The sequence below is a fragment of the Triticum urartu genome, chromosome 4 (genome assembly GCF_003073215.2).
Source record: "Triticum urartu cultivar G1812 chromosome 4, Tu2.1, whole genome shotgun sequence".
Lineage (NCBI taxonomy): Eukaryota > Viridiplantae > Streptophyta > Magnoliopsida > Poales > Poaceae > Triticum > Triticum urartu.
In genome coordinates, this window is record NC_053025.1 from 493212551 (window position 1) to 493229418 (window position 16868).

Sequence of the window (16868 nt, forward strand, 5' to 3'; positions counted from 1 at the left end):
GGCGATGATGGCCATTATTACGTGGGCTGAAGGTGTTATTTCGGTGGCAGAGCCTTCGATTATGTCAGAGTGTTCGGTATCGGGCATTTTGGCCGGGTCCGGACGATTGTTACCGGTATCCCCTTCCCATACCACGGATGGCTTAAACAACCTCTCCAAAAAGATGTTGGGGGACCGCATCGCGTTTTGCGCCGATACGGGCGAGGATATCCGCCGCCTGATTGTTTTCCCGAGCCACATGGTGAAATTCGAGCCCCTCGAACTGAGTTGACATCTTTAGGACGGCGTTGCGATAGGCTGCCATCTTCGGATCCTTGGCATCGAAGTCTCCATTTATTTGGGATATTGCAAGGTTCGAATCCCCATGCACCTCCTGGCATTGAATGCCCATGGAGACTGCCATCCGAAGACCATGTAACAGGGCTTTGTATTCGGCTGCGTTGTTGGAGTCTGTATACAGTATCTGTAGTACGTATTGAACTGCATCTCCGATTGGGGACGTCAGGACGACGCCAGCCCCCAGACCAGCCAGCATTTTGGAGCCGTCGAAGTGCATGATCCAATTGGAGTATGCGCCGTACTCTTTAGGGAGTTCGGCTTCCATCCATTCGGCGACAAAGTCGGCCAATACTTGCGATTTAATGGCTCATCGGGGTTTGTATGTTATGTCGAATGGGAGGAGCTCAATGGCCCATTTGGCAATCCGGCCCGTGGCGTCGCGGTTGTTTATAATATCATTAAGTGGCACTTCTGAGGCTACTGTAATTGAACACTCTTGAAAGTAGTGTCGCAGCTTCCGGGATGCCATGAATACTGCATAGGCTATCTTTTGATAATGTGGGTACCGTGATTTGCATGGAGTGAGGACAGTGGATACATAATATACCGGCTTTTGAAGGGGGAATTTATGTCCGTCTGTTTCTCGTTCGACGACGAGCACTGCGCTTACAACCTGATGAGTTGCCGCAATGTACAACAGCATTGGTTGACCGATGTTTGGCGCAGCCAGGATTGGTTGGTTGCCAGTATGGCTTTTATTTCTTCCAATCCGGCTGTGGCAGCGTCCGTCCACTCAAAGTGTTCGGTGCGTCGAAGGAGGCGATAAAGGGGTAATGCCTTTTCTCCTAAGCGGGAGATAAAGCGGCTTAGAGCCGCCACACATTCGGTTAATTTCTGGATTTGTTTGAGGTCCGTTGGTATAGCCTACTGTGACAGAGCTCAGATTTTGGCCGGATTTGCTTCAATTCCTCTACTGGAGACAATGAAACCCAGGAGCTTTCCGGCTGGTACACCGAAAACGCATTTTTCTGGATTGAGCTTGATGTCGTATGTTCGGAGGTTGTCGAATGTGAGCCTCAAGTCGTCTATTAGAGAGTCGACGTGTTTGGTTTTGACGACCACATCATCTACGTATGCCTCTACTGTTTTTCCGATCTGTTTCTCCAGACATGTCTGAATCATGCGCTGATATGTTGCGCCGGCGTTTTTGAGCCCAAAAGGCATTGTGTTGAAACAGAAGGGGTCGTATGGTGTGATAAATGCCGTTGCGGCTTGGTCGGACTCCGCCATCTTGATTTGGTGGTAGCCGGAGTATGCATCGAGGAAACACAATGAATCGTGTCTTGTGGTAGCATCGATAATTTGATCGATGCGGGGGAGGGGGGAGGGATCCTTTGGGCAAGCCTTGTTGAGGTCCTTGAAATCGACACATAGGCGCCAGGATTTGTCCTTCTTTGGTACCATCACCAGGTTTGCTAGCCAGTCCGGGTGTTTTACTTCTCTAATGAATCCGGCCTCCAATAACTTGGCTAGTTCCTCTCTCATAGCTTATCTCTTAGGTTCAGAGAAATGCCGAAGAGTTTGCTTGACTGGCTTGAATCCCTTTAGAATATTAAGGCTATGTTCAGCCAGCCTGTGTGGGATTCCTGGCATGTCTGAGGGGTGCCAGGTGAATATGTCCCAATTCTCGCGCAGGAACTCTCATAGTGCGGCGTCCACAGCGGGGTTTAACTGTGCCCCGATGGAGGCTGTTTTTGTAGGGTCCGTTGGGTGGACTTGGAATTTGACTATTTCATCCGCTGGTTTAAAAGAGGTGGACTTGGATCTCTTGTCAAGTATCACGTCGTCCCTGTCCACTTTGGAGCGCGGCGCAGTTAATTCCTCGGCCGCAAGGGCTTCGGATAATGCCTCAAGGGCCAATGCGGCTGTTTTGTTTTCGGCGCGGAGTGCTGTGTCCGGATCACTAGCGAGAGTGATGATTCCGTTGGGCCCGGGCACTTTGAGCTTCATGTACCCGTAATGGGGTATAGCTTGGAATATCATGAATGCCTCCCACCCTAAAAGGGCGTGGTATCCGCTACTGAACGGGGCCACTTGGAATGTAATTTCTTCGAACCTATAGTTCTCCGGCGTGCCAAATACCACATCTAGTGTGATTTTCCCAGCACAGCGTGCTTCTCGACTAGGGATGATTCCTCTGAAGGTTGTGCTGCTTTGCTCAATGCGGTTCCAGTCTATTTCCATTTTTTGAAGAGTTTCCTCATAGATGAGGTTTAATCCACTGCCGCCGTCCATGAGTACTTTGGTGAGTCGAAAGCCGTCCACAATTGGACTAAGGACCAGTGCAGCTAGTGCTCGGGCTGTTCGGAATTTAGGTTCGTCACTAGCATTGAAGGTAATAGCCGTGTCACTCCACGGATTTATTGATGCCACGTGGCAGATTTCGGCAAGGCTGCGGAGTGTTCGCTTGCGCCTATTATTTGATGCGAAGGTTTCAAAGACTGTTAATACCGTATTGTTATCCCCAGGATGGTGCTCTGTGGCATCTGGGATGAGAAGATCCTCACCACTTTTGGCAACCTGCCGGAGTACCCAACATGCTCTAAGGCTGTGTGTTGGTATGGTATCCGTTGTACTATGAATTTTGAAGGGTCTGTTGAGCCATCCCTCCAATACGGTTCCATGCCCTGTAGAGGGTTTTTGTTTCTTTTTAATTAATCCGGGTGTCTTATGATAGTGCACCCTTTTACTTTGGACTGGGTGTATATTTGGAGCCGGATTATCCTAAAATTTCGTTTCGGTTTTCCAGGCGCTTTCCATCGCATAGTACTTTCGTACTATGGACGCCAAGTCAGCGAAGCATGATATGTCACGGCAACTTAAGGCGTTAAGGATTCCCTTGTCCATGCAATTATTGCAGAAAAATGAGACTGCGTATTCCTCGCGACAGTCCTTAACCTTGTTCATCACAAGGAGGAATCTGACCCAATAATGATGTACTGTTTCATGGGGCTCTTGCCTGATGTGGGAAAGATCATTTATGTCTGGGTGGGTGGGTGGATTTGAGTCCGAACCCTTACCCGATCTGAGACCCAGGGGCCAAGGAGTTTCCAATCTTGGAAGTTCGGATTCCGGGATGTTGCCCGATAAGTCTGGCCCGCTGCCTGACTCTAGGTTCAGGGCTTGGGTGATGTCCTCGCATAAACGGGTATCCGGCTCGGAGAGCTCAGGAATCCGGACATAGTTAGTCCTCAAGATAGAGGAAGAATCGCCGCATTGTTCCTCCACCACCGCAATATGATGGGTGACCGGTGGAGAGTTAATCTCCCTTTGATCGGGTTTAAGCACAATCCAATCATAGTCCGTAGCGACTCCCAAGGCGGCGATGCGATCCAAGAGCTTGTTTAGGGAAGAGAGCTCCATTGGATCCATCTTCTCGGTGAATTCCGAGCCGATGTGGAGGCTGTTTTCGAAGACCCGAGAAGTCATCATTGGTGCAGCGGCCGAACGGGCGGTCATGATGAAACTGCCTAGCCGGAGAGTTTGGCCGACAGCCAGGGCTCCCCCGGTGGTAATGTTGTTTTTAACAACGAGACGAGGCATCCTTCCTTACGGCGACGGCACAGTGGAACTCTCAATGAAAGCACCAATGTCGGTGTCAAAACCGGCGGATCTCGGGTAGGGGGTCCCGAACTATGCGTCTAAGGCGGATGGTAACAGGAGGCAGGGGACACGATGTTTTACCCAGGTTCGGGCCCTCTTAATGGAGGTAATACCCTACGTCCTGCTTGATTGTTCTTGATAATATGAGTAGTACAAGAGTTGATCTACCACGAGATCAGAGAGGCTAAACCCTAGAAGCTAGCCTATGGTATGATTGTATGTTGTCCTACGGACTAAAACCCTCCGGTTTATATAGACACCGGAGGGGGCTAGGGTTTACACAAGGTCGGTTACAAAGGATGAGATATACATATCCATATTGCCTAGCTTGCCTTCTACGCCAAGTAAAAGTCCCATCCGGACACGAGACGAAGTCTTCAATCTTGTATCTTCATAGTCCAACAGTCCCGCCAAAGGATATAGTCCGGTTGTCCGGAGACCCCCTAATCCAGGACTCCCTCAGGGTGCGACGCGAACATGACAGGCTTTTCCTTTTGAACTTGTAACTTGTAAAATTTGGTTCTGCTCCATGGCATGACCGATAGATAGAAATAATGATTTTCCCTAGAGTAATGAGAAGTTTGGTTCTGGTGTGGTTCATGCATGGAGTACGTACGAAAATTATGAAGTTGATGCGAAAGGTAAGATAACTACTAGTAGTACCATATACTATTACATGGATTTGACAGAAAGATAAAGATACATGCGGATCCATCAATGACATCCTCACGCCCTAGTGCACTGGGTCACCAACCAACGTGTGAGGAGCAGTAGTGTTGGCGGCGAGCTCAACGTGCTTCTGAACAATGTCGTCCAAGGTTGCCATGCGGGTCAAGAAGGCCAGCGACCTATCATCCTCCTCTGGCACGTAGTAGTCCTTGTGGACGATTTGCGCGTAGACATGGGTGACTATGTCGACGGTGTCTTGCTGCACCAGGCGCTGCGCGGCGAGCGCGACCTCAAGGTGGACATTCTCCGGCGAGACGGCGGGCAGCCGCAGGGCCACCAGTGCGTCGAAGAGGTTGTCACCATAGAGGCCGTTGAGGGTGCCGGGCATCACAGAGCCTGGGCGCGTGGGCTGGAGGCATACGTCAAGGTCATCCGCATGCTTCTTGACGATGGTGAACTTGTCGAGGAAGCTGATAAGGACCTCGTCGAACAAGGAGACAAAGTTATCGTACAAGCGGCCTCTTGCCCTGGTGGCCTCAAGCATGACTAGGGGATGTTCCTCGGTGTCGGGCCGCAGGCCGGCGTCATGGACCATCTGGCATAGCCGGCTGATGCTCGCGCTCATCGCCTCCATGGGTCTAGCTTCTAGTCAACTGATCTTGCGATTGGAGTGATCACTCTTGCCCTTGGTTAGGGTGCATAGGTGTGTACAAATTCATAGATTGGACAGGCGTGGAGCCTTTATATGAGAAGTGCAGAATGCGTTGCATTCACATGTGTGTCGGCCATCTACTCCTTGGCCCTCTACTGCACCTGCCTTTGGCTATATGACAGGTGGGTCAGCCACCTGTTGGGCCCACGTGTCATTCACCCAAACACAGGTGCAGTAAGTCAATGAAGCTGCGTCCCCCTCCGTGCCGGTGTAGTATAGTCATCTCACCGGACCTCTAGTTGGGGCCAAACGAGAGAACTTTGATGTTTATTGGTTTACTGGTCCAACTTTGATTTAACTAATAAAATGTTAATGCATGTAACCAAAAATGTTGTGTAAGTCACCTTACGAAAACCAAATAATCCCAAAACACTTAGGCATGGCACATTAACTCCCTCCTTGTTTCTTATTTCGTGACATATCAACCAATGAGAGATGTGGGCCGTGCATGCTTTCAATGACTTGAGACTACCAAACATGACATGAAGTGGTTAGTTCATTGCATGTAATCCTATTAATTAGCGAAAAGATATTAAGTTCTCTCACTTTCCCCCTTGTCTTGGTCATGGTGCACAACCTAAGAGCATGGTTAATAGTATATCCAACTGCTGGCTATATGGTGTTGCCATGTCATATAGTGCCATCACTTGTAGCCACTCATACAATAAGGTTAGCTATAAGGCCCCTCCCAATGCTCCACCTTGTACAGGTGCTAAGCCTTCCATGTAGGCAAAAAATATGATGTGGCAAGTTATTTAAGAGAGAGATGGGTGTGGTGACCCCAGGAAGAAACGATGCTAAGCACGTGAACCTAGACAAAACATTTAAATGAAGGAAGCCCACCATAAGCTAAGCACCTATGTATTGGGGAGTATAATTGCTAAGCTATTTAATGTGCTTAGCACCTCATCTAAGCACCCATGCATTGGCAGTAGCCTAAGGCTGGCTATAAGAGTACTACTTTTTCTCATCTTCTCTCCCTCTTTCTTTTCATATTTATTGTATATCGGCCTAGGAATCCGCATATAGCTAGGCCCTTGCATGAGAGCCCACTCCTCTTTTTCACTTGCTCTAAGATGACTTATACACCTAGACGGAGGGATTAGTCTCAAGTCATTGGATGCATACGCACCCCACGTCTCGTATTGGGTGATTTCTTTTTTTGTGGCAAAAAATAGGGAACGAGGTGGGTAGTTACTGCACCACGCCTAAAAGTTTTGGGATTACTATTTGGTTTTCGTAACGTGACTAATGCACCGGTACAGAGGGAGTGCAATAGTAGTCTTTGATTGCAATTATTTGCTGGTAGCTTACAAAGCTGAGCGCTCGGTGAGTACAATAGTAGTCTGATTGATGAGACTTTAGATTTGAGCCATCTACCGTACGGAATAAAACAATACACCATGTATTTATTTACAGAGGGAGTAGTACATTTTTTGTGTCATGCATTACTAGATATTTCTAGTCAAATACTAAATCCAGATGGACGTGGTAGTACTACTAAATCCAGATGGTGGTGCTAGTACTAGTAGTAGTACTACCTGTTGGTCAAATTATTACGTGCTGCTCCTCACAGTGAAGTGACAAGACCCTGCGTCAGAGATGATACCTGAGTATAGGCGCCGTGTTCGGCATACCATAGTCAGCCTCACCATCTGCAGTCACTGTCATCATGGCTGTAGAGCTAGCCTGCTTACAACTAGCCATGTTTGACATAATTTCCCATGCGTAGATGCCCATGCATTGCACGGAACACCAAGATTGGGGGTGGACGGCGCCGACAGCGACCATCGCGCCAGATTTTTCCATGGCCTTCTAGATGTGGTGGGGAGGAGATAAGGCTGATTGTGAGAGGCAATGAGTTGTTTGTAAATAGGGAACAAGTGTGGGCATCTTTTGCAAAACTAGAGAAGTTTGGTTTGTATGCGTCAGATGTAGATCCAACGGCTATTGGTGAAAGATGGCAGCCACAACATCATCACCAACTCAGGACCTCTTTGATTCGCAGGATTTTGAAAACACAGGAATAGGACACGGCAATATTACTGTTGGGGAACGTAGTAATTTCAATAAATTTCCTACGCACACGCAAGATCATGGTGATGCATAGCAACGAGAGGGGAGAGTGTGATCTATGTACCCTTGTAGACCGACAGCGGAAGCGTTAGCACAACGCGGTTGATATAGTCGTACGTCTTCACGGCCCGACCGATCAAGCACCGAAACTATGGCACCTCCGAGTTCTAGCACACGTTCAGCTCGATGCCGATCCCCGGACTCCGATCCAGCAAAGTGTCGGGGAAGAGTTCCGTCAGCATGACGGCGTGGTGACGATCTTGATGTACTACCGTCGCAGGGCTTCGCCTAAGCACCGCTACAATATTATCGAGGACTATGGTGGAAGGGGGCACCGCACACGGTTAAGAATATGATCACGTGGATCAACTTGTGTCTAGGGGTGCCCTCTGCCCCCGTATATAAAGGATCAAGGGGGGTGCGGCCGGCCAGGGGGAGGGCGCGCCAGGAGGAGTCCTACTCCCACTGGGAGTAGGATTCCCCCCCACCTTTCCTAGTTGGAATAGGATTCGGGAGGGGGAAAGAGGAGAGAGAGAAGGAAGGGGGGCGCCGCCCCCCTCTCCTTGTCCTATTCGGACTAGGGGGGAGGGGCGCGCGTCCCAGCCCTGGCCACCTCTCCTCTCTTCCACTAAAGCCCACTAAGGCCCATATACCTCCTGGGGGGTTCCGGTAACCTCTCGGTACTCCGGTAAAATCCTGATTTCACCCGGAACACTTCCGATATCCAAATATAGGCTTCCAATATATCAATCTTTATGTCTCGACCATTTCGAGACTCCTCGTCATGTCCGTGATCACATCTGGGACTCCGAACAAACTTCGGTACATCAAAATGCATAAACTCATAATATAACTGTCATCGAAACCTTAAGCGTGCGGACCCTACGGGTTCGAGAACAATGTAGACATGACCGAGACACGTCTCCGGTCAATAACCAATAGCGGAACCTGGATGCTCATATTGGCTCCTACATATTCTACGAAGATCTTTTATCGGTCAGACCGCATAACAACATACGTTGTTCCCTTTGTCATCGGTATGTTACTTGCCCGAGATTCGATCGTCGGTATCTCAATACCTAGTTCAATCTCGTTACCGGCAAGTCTCTTTACTCGTTCCGTAATACATCATCTCACAACTAACTCATTAGTTGCAATGCTTGCAAGGCTTATGTGATGTGCATTACCGAGAGGGCCCAGAGATACCTCTCCGACAATCGGAGTGACAAATCCTAATCTCGAAATACGCCAACCCAACAAGTACCTTCGGAGACACCTGTAGAGCACCTTTATAATCACCCAGTTACGTTGTGACGTTTGGTAGCACACAAAGTGTTCCTCCGGCAAACGGGAGTTGCATAATCTCATAGTCATAGGAACATGTATAAGTCATGAAGAAAGCAATAGCAACATACTAAACGATCGGGTGCTAAGCTAATGGAATGGGTCATGTCAATCAGATCATTCACCTAATGATGTGATCCCGTTAATCAAATAACAACTCTTTGTCCATGGTTAGGAAACATAACCATCTTTGATTAACGAGCTAGTCAAGTAGAGGCATACTGGTGACACTTTGTTTGTCTATGTATTCACACATGTATTATGTTTCCGGTTAATACAATTCTAGCATGAATAATAAACATTTATCATGAAATAAGGAAATAAATAATAACTTTATTATTGCCTCTAGGGCATATTTCCTTCAATTACAAGTTTCAAACTAATATTACAAATGTTAGGAGTAATGTTGCACCTACATAGAGGGAATTACTAGGACATAAGAACTTTCATTACTTTAGGTGGATGCAGCATTATCGTACAAACTAAAATCCACCGCCCTAACAAGTCACTAATGGGTAAACAAATTTGTGAGTCTCTGGCCACTTGATGTTTCAAAAACAAATTCAGCTTCTACGGAGACTTTTTCATTTAGGCTTAGACACTTGCGGTGATCAGCACGCCATTCATTGTTGCGCCAGAGAACGCCAAACCTCATTACCCTGAGCACACTTGCCTCTAGAACAAAGAACATGGCCAATTTAATCTTAGATGTGCTGCCTCGGTAGTCGATCTAAATCAATTTCTGTAAGCTGGAGATCAAGGCATTTGATGAGATTGTTATAGTGCAGCACATTTTTCACTTTTGGGTCTTTTTTTATCTGCAAAAGAAGAGAACATATTAGAGCAGCTGGCTGTATAAGATTGTCGTGTCATCAAGAGGTACCCATATCATTCGCTCATACGATAGGGTTGGCTAGCTAGTGATATTTTTCACACACACACTCTCTCCCTCTCTCTTTCACTTCCCTCTCATTTACCTAGGAGCACGTGAAGAGCTTGGGCATTTGTTGCCTTCCACTATGTGGCCTATGCCATATTTCTCAAAAGTATGCCACATAATATGCATCGATGTCAAACCAAAAGATTTTGCCACTGCTCTCGCGATGTGGGAGAGTTGGCACCGCTGTGCACACAGACCCACATGTATAAACAAATCAATCAAACCAACTACACCAGCCTCTCACTCTCCCAAACAAGTGTTTTTTTATTGCCTCAGTCCCCTCTCTCTCCCACGCAAGTGTTTTTTCATTGCGTGAGTTGATTTGGCACCGGAGCAAAGTAGGTAATCCAGATTGGGGCACCAAGTGAGCAATGGAGGGGCATCAATGCCAAATGCATCACAAGTGAATTTGGCACGTGTTTTGGCCTACATAGTGGAGGGCCGTTATAGCCCACTTTTGTACTACCTCGTATTTAGTGTAAAATTTTGACCATAGATTTACCTAAAAATGCCAATGCATGTCACCAAAAATTATACCATTTGAAATTATGTTCAAATACAAATCCAACGATATAATTTTTAGTGACATGCATTAACATTTTGTTAGTTAAATCTATGGTCAAATTTTGATACTACAAAATAGGAAGAGTAAACTAGGACGGAGGTAGTACTTGCTCTTAGGGTAACCATGGAGTTACTAGTCTAAGTTACTTTCCACTATGACTAGCCTAGGCTACTATAGTAGTACAACAACAAAACAATGCAGGTGATCACGTGAGAAAAATAACTAAAAACATTTCTTTCAGTGCAGTGCGTAGATGCAGTTTTGAACACTACACTTGTCATCGTAATTTGGGAAAATTACGAAAAAATTGAGCTACGTTGTGATTACCATTTACTAATAGGAAAGAAGTTTCACCTCGATGAGTAGCTTCTCCGTGCACGGAAAGCATGTAAGGAATCCAACAACTTGATCCAGATTGGGGCCGATAGATTTTATTGCCAAGATCTTCACTATGCGCATAGACTGGGTCAAGCTTGTGGGAATCATTTTCTGGAAGACGGTCGTAAATACATCAAGAAGAAAATTAGAAATGTGAATTTCAAGAAGACGGAGAAGAAGATGAGTGATGTACCTGAACGATTACGGATCCAATAAAGAGTTCAGAGAATTTGACAGACAAGTACACCAACGCTGTCAATTTCGGTGCGTCAATGACCCTGATTTTTGTTGGACCTTCTAGATCAAATACAAGCAATCTCACAAGGAAAGGCGCATTCTCAATGACCATAACGTGGAACAGCTGGAGTGATCTCTTCCCAATTGATGTCTTGTTGCAGGGCCAGCAAGACACATAAATCCATCAGAGATTCGTCGAGGTAATGTGGAGGCTAATGAACCTGTGGGTCTGCTCAAGACGAAGGTACTCGAGCGCAGTACAGCTGCGGAGCAGGTGCTCCATAGCCTTCTTCGAGATGACAATTTCGAAGAGGTCGAGTTGCTTGAGTTGAGGGAGAAGAAGGGCGGGCGCGACATTAATCTAGGGAAGATAGCAGGAGCTGAAGCTGGCGCGGCGCAGCGTTGGCGTGAGGTGGAGTGCGGACGGCGGCAGATAGCGACATCGTCCAGCTTCAAAGTTGAGCTCCTCGAGCTGATCTAGGGCAGGGGATAAGAACCACTCATCGAACTTGGCTTGGACCTTGCAGTTGGTACTGAACATGCGGATGTCAAGGTGTTTGGCTGGCCCAGGGTGCGATGAGAGGATCTTGGAGACTGTGGCCATGCATTTGCAATCCCCGTCATAGAGGCAGCTATCGACGGTGAGGTTGAGGGGGACGCGGTGCCAGTGGGGGCGCCACCGCCGGGAGAGCAGGGCGGTCCGCACGGTAGATTTGCTGGGGAGGAGGCCGATGATTACGAGCAGCATGTCATCAGGAAGGTTGCTGATGAAGTCCAGGCTCGCCGGATGTGGTTTTGGCTCGAGTCGCCTCTACTTGTTGGCTGCCTCGCCGTCCATCTCAACCGGTGACGACGCCGGTGTACACATGTGCTGGTGTGTGTTGTGTGTTGGCCTGCTGGGTGTGCGCGAGTGCATCCTTCTGTGCATATCGCCACGCAGTGGTGAATTGTGCACGAGTGCGTCCTTCATGCGGAAGAAGTGTGTCCTCAATGCTCCCTCAATTTACTAGCGTGTGGGGTGCTACCCCGAGTGGTTTCAACTTTCTTTACTTCACTGCGTGTCAGATGTGCCTCTAGTTTACTTATTTTCACCCACTGCCACATGGGCTAGCACAAGAAGATAGAGAACACGAGCTGACAAGGCAACATGTGGACTGGTTGACCGGTCAACTAAACAATATACGGGTCTATACGTTGACACACTGAGCGTATAATTCGTCGGTATAGAGAGTCCGAGTGAGCGGGGAGGACCGTGAAAGATAGTAGAGAGAGAGAAAGAGCTACTCCCTCCGTTCGATAATGTAGTGCCAATATTTTTTTTAAAGTCAAACTTTTGAAACTTTGACCAAGTTTATAAAGAAATTAGTTATATCTACAATACCAAAGATAAATGATAGTATGAAGTAAGTACATGTTGTGATGAATCTAATGATCGTTCCAGATGTAAATGTTTTTCTCCACATATACCTGGTCTAACTTTTCTAGGGTTTGACTTTTTAAAACATCCATATGCTTATGGACGTGAGAGAGTACCTAACAAGAGAGAGTGTGTGTGAAATAGAAAGACTGACTGAAAAAAGTGTGTGTGCGTGTGCGAAAGAGGCATGGACAACACACGATAAAAGTAGAGAAAAAGCGTGTGTGTCTTATGCAAACATATCACACATGCATCTTCGACAGCGGAAGCAAGGTGAGGAGATAGTGTGTGGTTGTTTTCAACTGAGAGAGAAAGACCCCTAGCACGTGGCCAAGAGGGGTCTGACAAACAAGGGAGAGAGGTCGAGAGAGACGTACGGAGAAAATGCAGACATGGGGAGGAGAGAGTGTGTGTTTGTCATAGAGAGATCCCCTAGAGATCGTGATGGGACTACATGGGTGGGAGATCGAGTGACAAGGTGTGTGCACGATAGAAGATACCCTGAGATATATCGAGATAGACGTATGAATGGAAGGAGACAATACGTGTGTTACTGATGGCTAGTGAGAGATAATCATACTTAGGGGGAGTGCATGTGCCTATGATGGAGTGAGGGATTATGGTACTTAGGGGGGTGTCACATAGAGAGAGAACAAGGGCGGACAGTGTTAGATGGGTCTATGTAGCGCGAGCGAGACATGTGTATGTGTGAACCAGGGTGATATAAAGTTTGAGAGAGATAGAGGAGCCCCGATAAGGCTGAGTGGTGCGTCAGATAGCTGAGGGGGGGAGAGATATTCCATCCGCTCGATAATGTAGTGCATGTAAATTTTTTAGAAGTCAAACTTTGGAAACTTTGACCAGGTTTACGCAAATGTTATTTATATCTACAATACCAAAGATACATCATACAAAACTACATCTCATGATGAATCTAATGGTATATGTTTGCCGTTCTAGATGTAAATGTTTTTCTCCACGTACATGGTCAAACTTTGTGGTGTTTGACTTTTCAATAAATCTATATGCTATGGACCGAAGAGAGTGCCTAAGTCGAGAGAGATCAAGTGCGCGTGGAGGAGAATGAGTGAGTGTGCAAAAATAATATGTGTGTGAAAGTGAAAGGGACAACAAACGATAAATTAGAGAGCGAGTGTGTGTTTTCGTTTCTTATGCAAACATATCACGCATGCATCTCCGAGATAGAAAAGCAAGGTGAGGAGATACATGAAGATAGCTAGTGTGTGATTGTTTGCAACGAAGAGAGACACCCCTATCGCACATGTCCAATAGAGGTCTGGCCAACAAGGAACAAAGGTCGAGAGGGACGCATGGAGAACATGGATGCATGGGGAGGGAGAGAGGGTGTGTTTGTGATAGAGAGATCCCCTCGAGATCATGAGGGGACTATATGGGTGGGAGATCGAGGGAGATGCATGCGCGATAGAAAGATGCCCCGAGAGAAATCGAGATAGACCATGCACATGTTTGTGATGGAGATTAAGATTAGCTAGTCATTTACATATAGGGGGACTGCGTGTGCCTACTATTGAGTGAGAGACCATCATACTTGGCTAGGCATGAGATTGTATGTGTGTGCGTGTGAGATGGAGAGAGAACGAGGGAGAGAGATAGAATTTTAGATGGGTCTATCGAGTGCGAGTGAGATATGCATGTGTATGTGTGACCCAGGGAGATGGAGATGTTGCGAGAGAGAGAGGGAAGAGCTCCAAGATGATAGAGTGGTGCGTGAGAGAGTTACGGGCAACGAGCCAAGTAATTCATGTGCGTACGATGAGTGCGCCCAAAATATTTAGCTTGGACTAGAGAATCATACATGGTGTGCGATAAAGACCTATAGATGGAGTGTATATGCATGCGAACTAGAAAGACCCCCCCCCCCACACACACACACACAAACACACGCACAAAGAGAGAGAGGTGGAGAGAGAGGGAGAGGGATCAACAAGGTTTGTGTGTTGGATGCGTGCGACAGAATTGAAGATTTTCGGCGAGAGAGAGAGAGAGCAGGAGTGAGGGAGTCCTGGATTAGGGGGTCTCCGGACAGCCGGACTGTTGGACTATGAAGATACAAGATTGAAGACTTCATCCCGTGTCTGGATGGGACTCTCCTTGGCGTGGAAGGCAAACTTGGCAATACGGATATGTAGATCTCCTTCCTTGTAACCGACTCTGTGTAACCCTAGCCCCCTTCGGTGTCTATATAAACCGGAGGGTTTTAGTCTGTAGGACAACAATCATACCATAGGCTAGCTTCTAGGGTTTAGCCTCTACGATCTCGTGGTAGATCAACTCTTGTAATACTCATATCATCAAGATCAATCAGGCAGGAAGTAGGGTATTACCTCCATCAAGAGGGCCCGAACCTGGGTAAACATCGTGTCCCCCGCCTCCTGTTACCATCCGCCTTAGACGCACAATTCGGGACCCCCTACCCGAGATCCGCCGGTTTTGTAACCGACATTGGTGCTTTCATTGAGAGTTCCACTATGTCGTCACCATAAGGCTTGATGGCTCTTCGATCATCGGTAATGATGCGGTCCAGGGTGAGGTTTTCCTCCCCGGACAGATCTTCGTATTCGGCAGCTTCGCATTGCGGGCCAACTCGCTTGGCCATCTGGAGCAGATCGAGAGCTACGCCCCTTGCCATCAGGTCAGGTTCGGAAACTCGAACTACACTGCCGACATCCGCGGAGACTTGATCTTCGACGGATTCGAGCCTATACCAGGTATGCCGCACGATCACGACAAGCATGATTTAGCTCTGCCGTCAGACAGTGTTTAGGAGATCACACCTGCAACTACTCCGGCCTTCAATCCGGAGCAAATTGCGCCATCCAAGGACGGGTGGAATGACCCTGCCATGGAGGCCGCACTCTCAGTGGCGATAGAGCCGGATACTGACTTCACCCCTTATGAGAGTTGTGTTGCCGAACCACTGGATTCGTCTCCGGCCACGGGCTCCGAGCCGCCTACGTCCATGCCTATCGAATCCGATTGGGCGCCGATCATGGAGTTCACCTCCGCGGATATCTTTCAGTACTCACCTTTTGGCGACGTGCTAAATTCATTAAGGTCTCTCTCCTTGTCAGGAGAACCTTGGCCGAACTATGTCCAGTTAGAATGGGATGCGGACGACGAAGAAATTCGCTCCCCACCCACCACCCACTTAGTAGCCACTGTCGACGATTTAACCAACATGCTCGACTTCAACTCCGAAGACATCGACGGTATGGACGACGATGCAGGAGACGAATAGGAACCACCGCCCACAGGGCGCTGGACCGCCACCTCATCATATGATATATACATTGTGGACACCCCCAAAGAAGGCAATGGCGACGAGACAGCAGAGGATGACCCCTCCAAGAAGCAACCCAAGCACCGACGTCAGCAGCGCTGCTCTAAGTCCCGCCATAGCAAAAGTAGTGATACCGGCACAAGAGACAATAACACTCCGGATAGTGCCGAAGACGACAACAATCCCCTCCAGCATGATTTAGAGCGGGAGGGTGAACAAGCTAGCCCTCCAGAGCGGGCAGCAGATGGAGAATCGGAGGAGGACAATTACATGCCTCTCTCCGAAGACGAGGTGAGCCTCGGCAACGAAGAATTTATCGTGCCTGAGGATCCCGTCGAGCAGGAGCACTTCAAGCGTCGGCTTATGGCCATAGCAAATAGCTTGAAGAAAAAGCAACAACAACTTCAAGCTGATCAAGATTTGCTAGCAGACAGATGGACCGAAGTCCTTGTGGCCGAGGAATACGAACTCGAGCGCCCCTCCAAGAGTTACCCAAAGCGCAGGTTGCTACCTCACCTCGAGGAGGAAGCATTGAAACCTACATCACCAGCGTATGATGCGGCTGACGGGCCACCTCGTGGCCGAGACAGAGAGGCATTTCAGCCCGAAGTCCAGCCCGCACCCCGCCGCCAATCAAACAAAAATCCCAAGGCCCGGGGCAACATGCGGGACCTGCAAGACGTATTGGAAAACAAGGCAAAACATGCAAGATCGATCTACGGATCACGGGGGCGCGCACCAACACGCGATGATGATCGTCACGCCGGATACACTAAAAGAAAATTCGGCCGATCCGAACACGGCAGACAAGACTCGTATGAACCACGTCGTGATATAGCCCGACACAGAGGCGCCGCACACCCCTTATGCTTCACTAATGAAGTAATGGATAATGAATTCCCAGAAGGGTTTAAACCCGTAAACATTGAATCATACGATGGTACCACAGACCCCGCGGTATGGATAGAAGACTTCTTCCTCCACATTCACATGGCCCGCGGGGATGACCTACATGCCATCAAGTATCTCCCGCTAAAACTCAAAGGGCCGGCTCGGCATTGGCTCAATAGCTTGCCAGCAAACTCCATCGGAAGTTGGGAGAACCTAGCAGAGGCATTCCTGGACAATTTCCAGGGCACTTACATGCGACCGCCGGACGCTGATGATTTAAGTCATATAACTCAGCAGCCAGGGGAACCGGCCATGAAATTTTGGACCCAGTTCCTAACCAAGAAGAACCAAATTGTCGATTGTCCGGATGCAGAG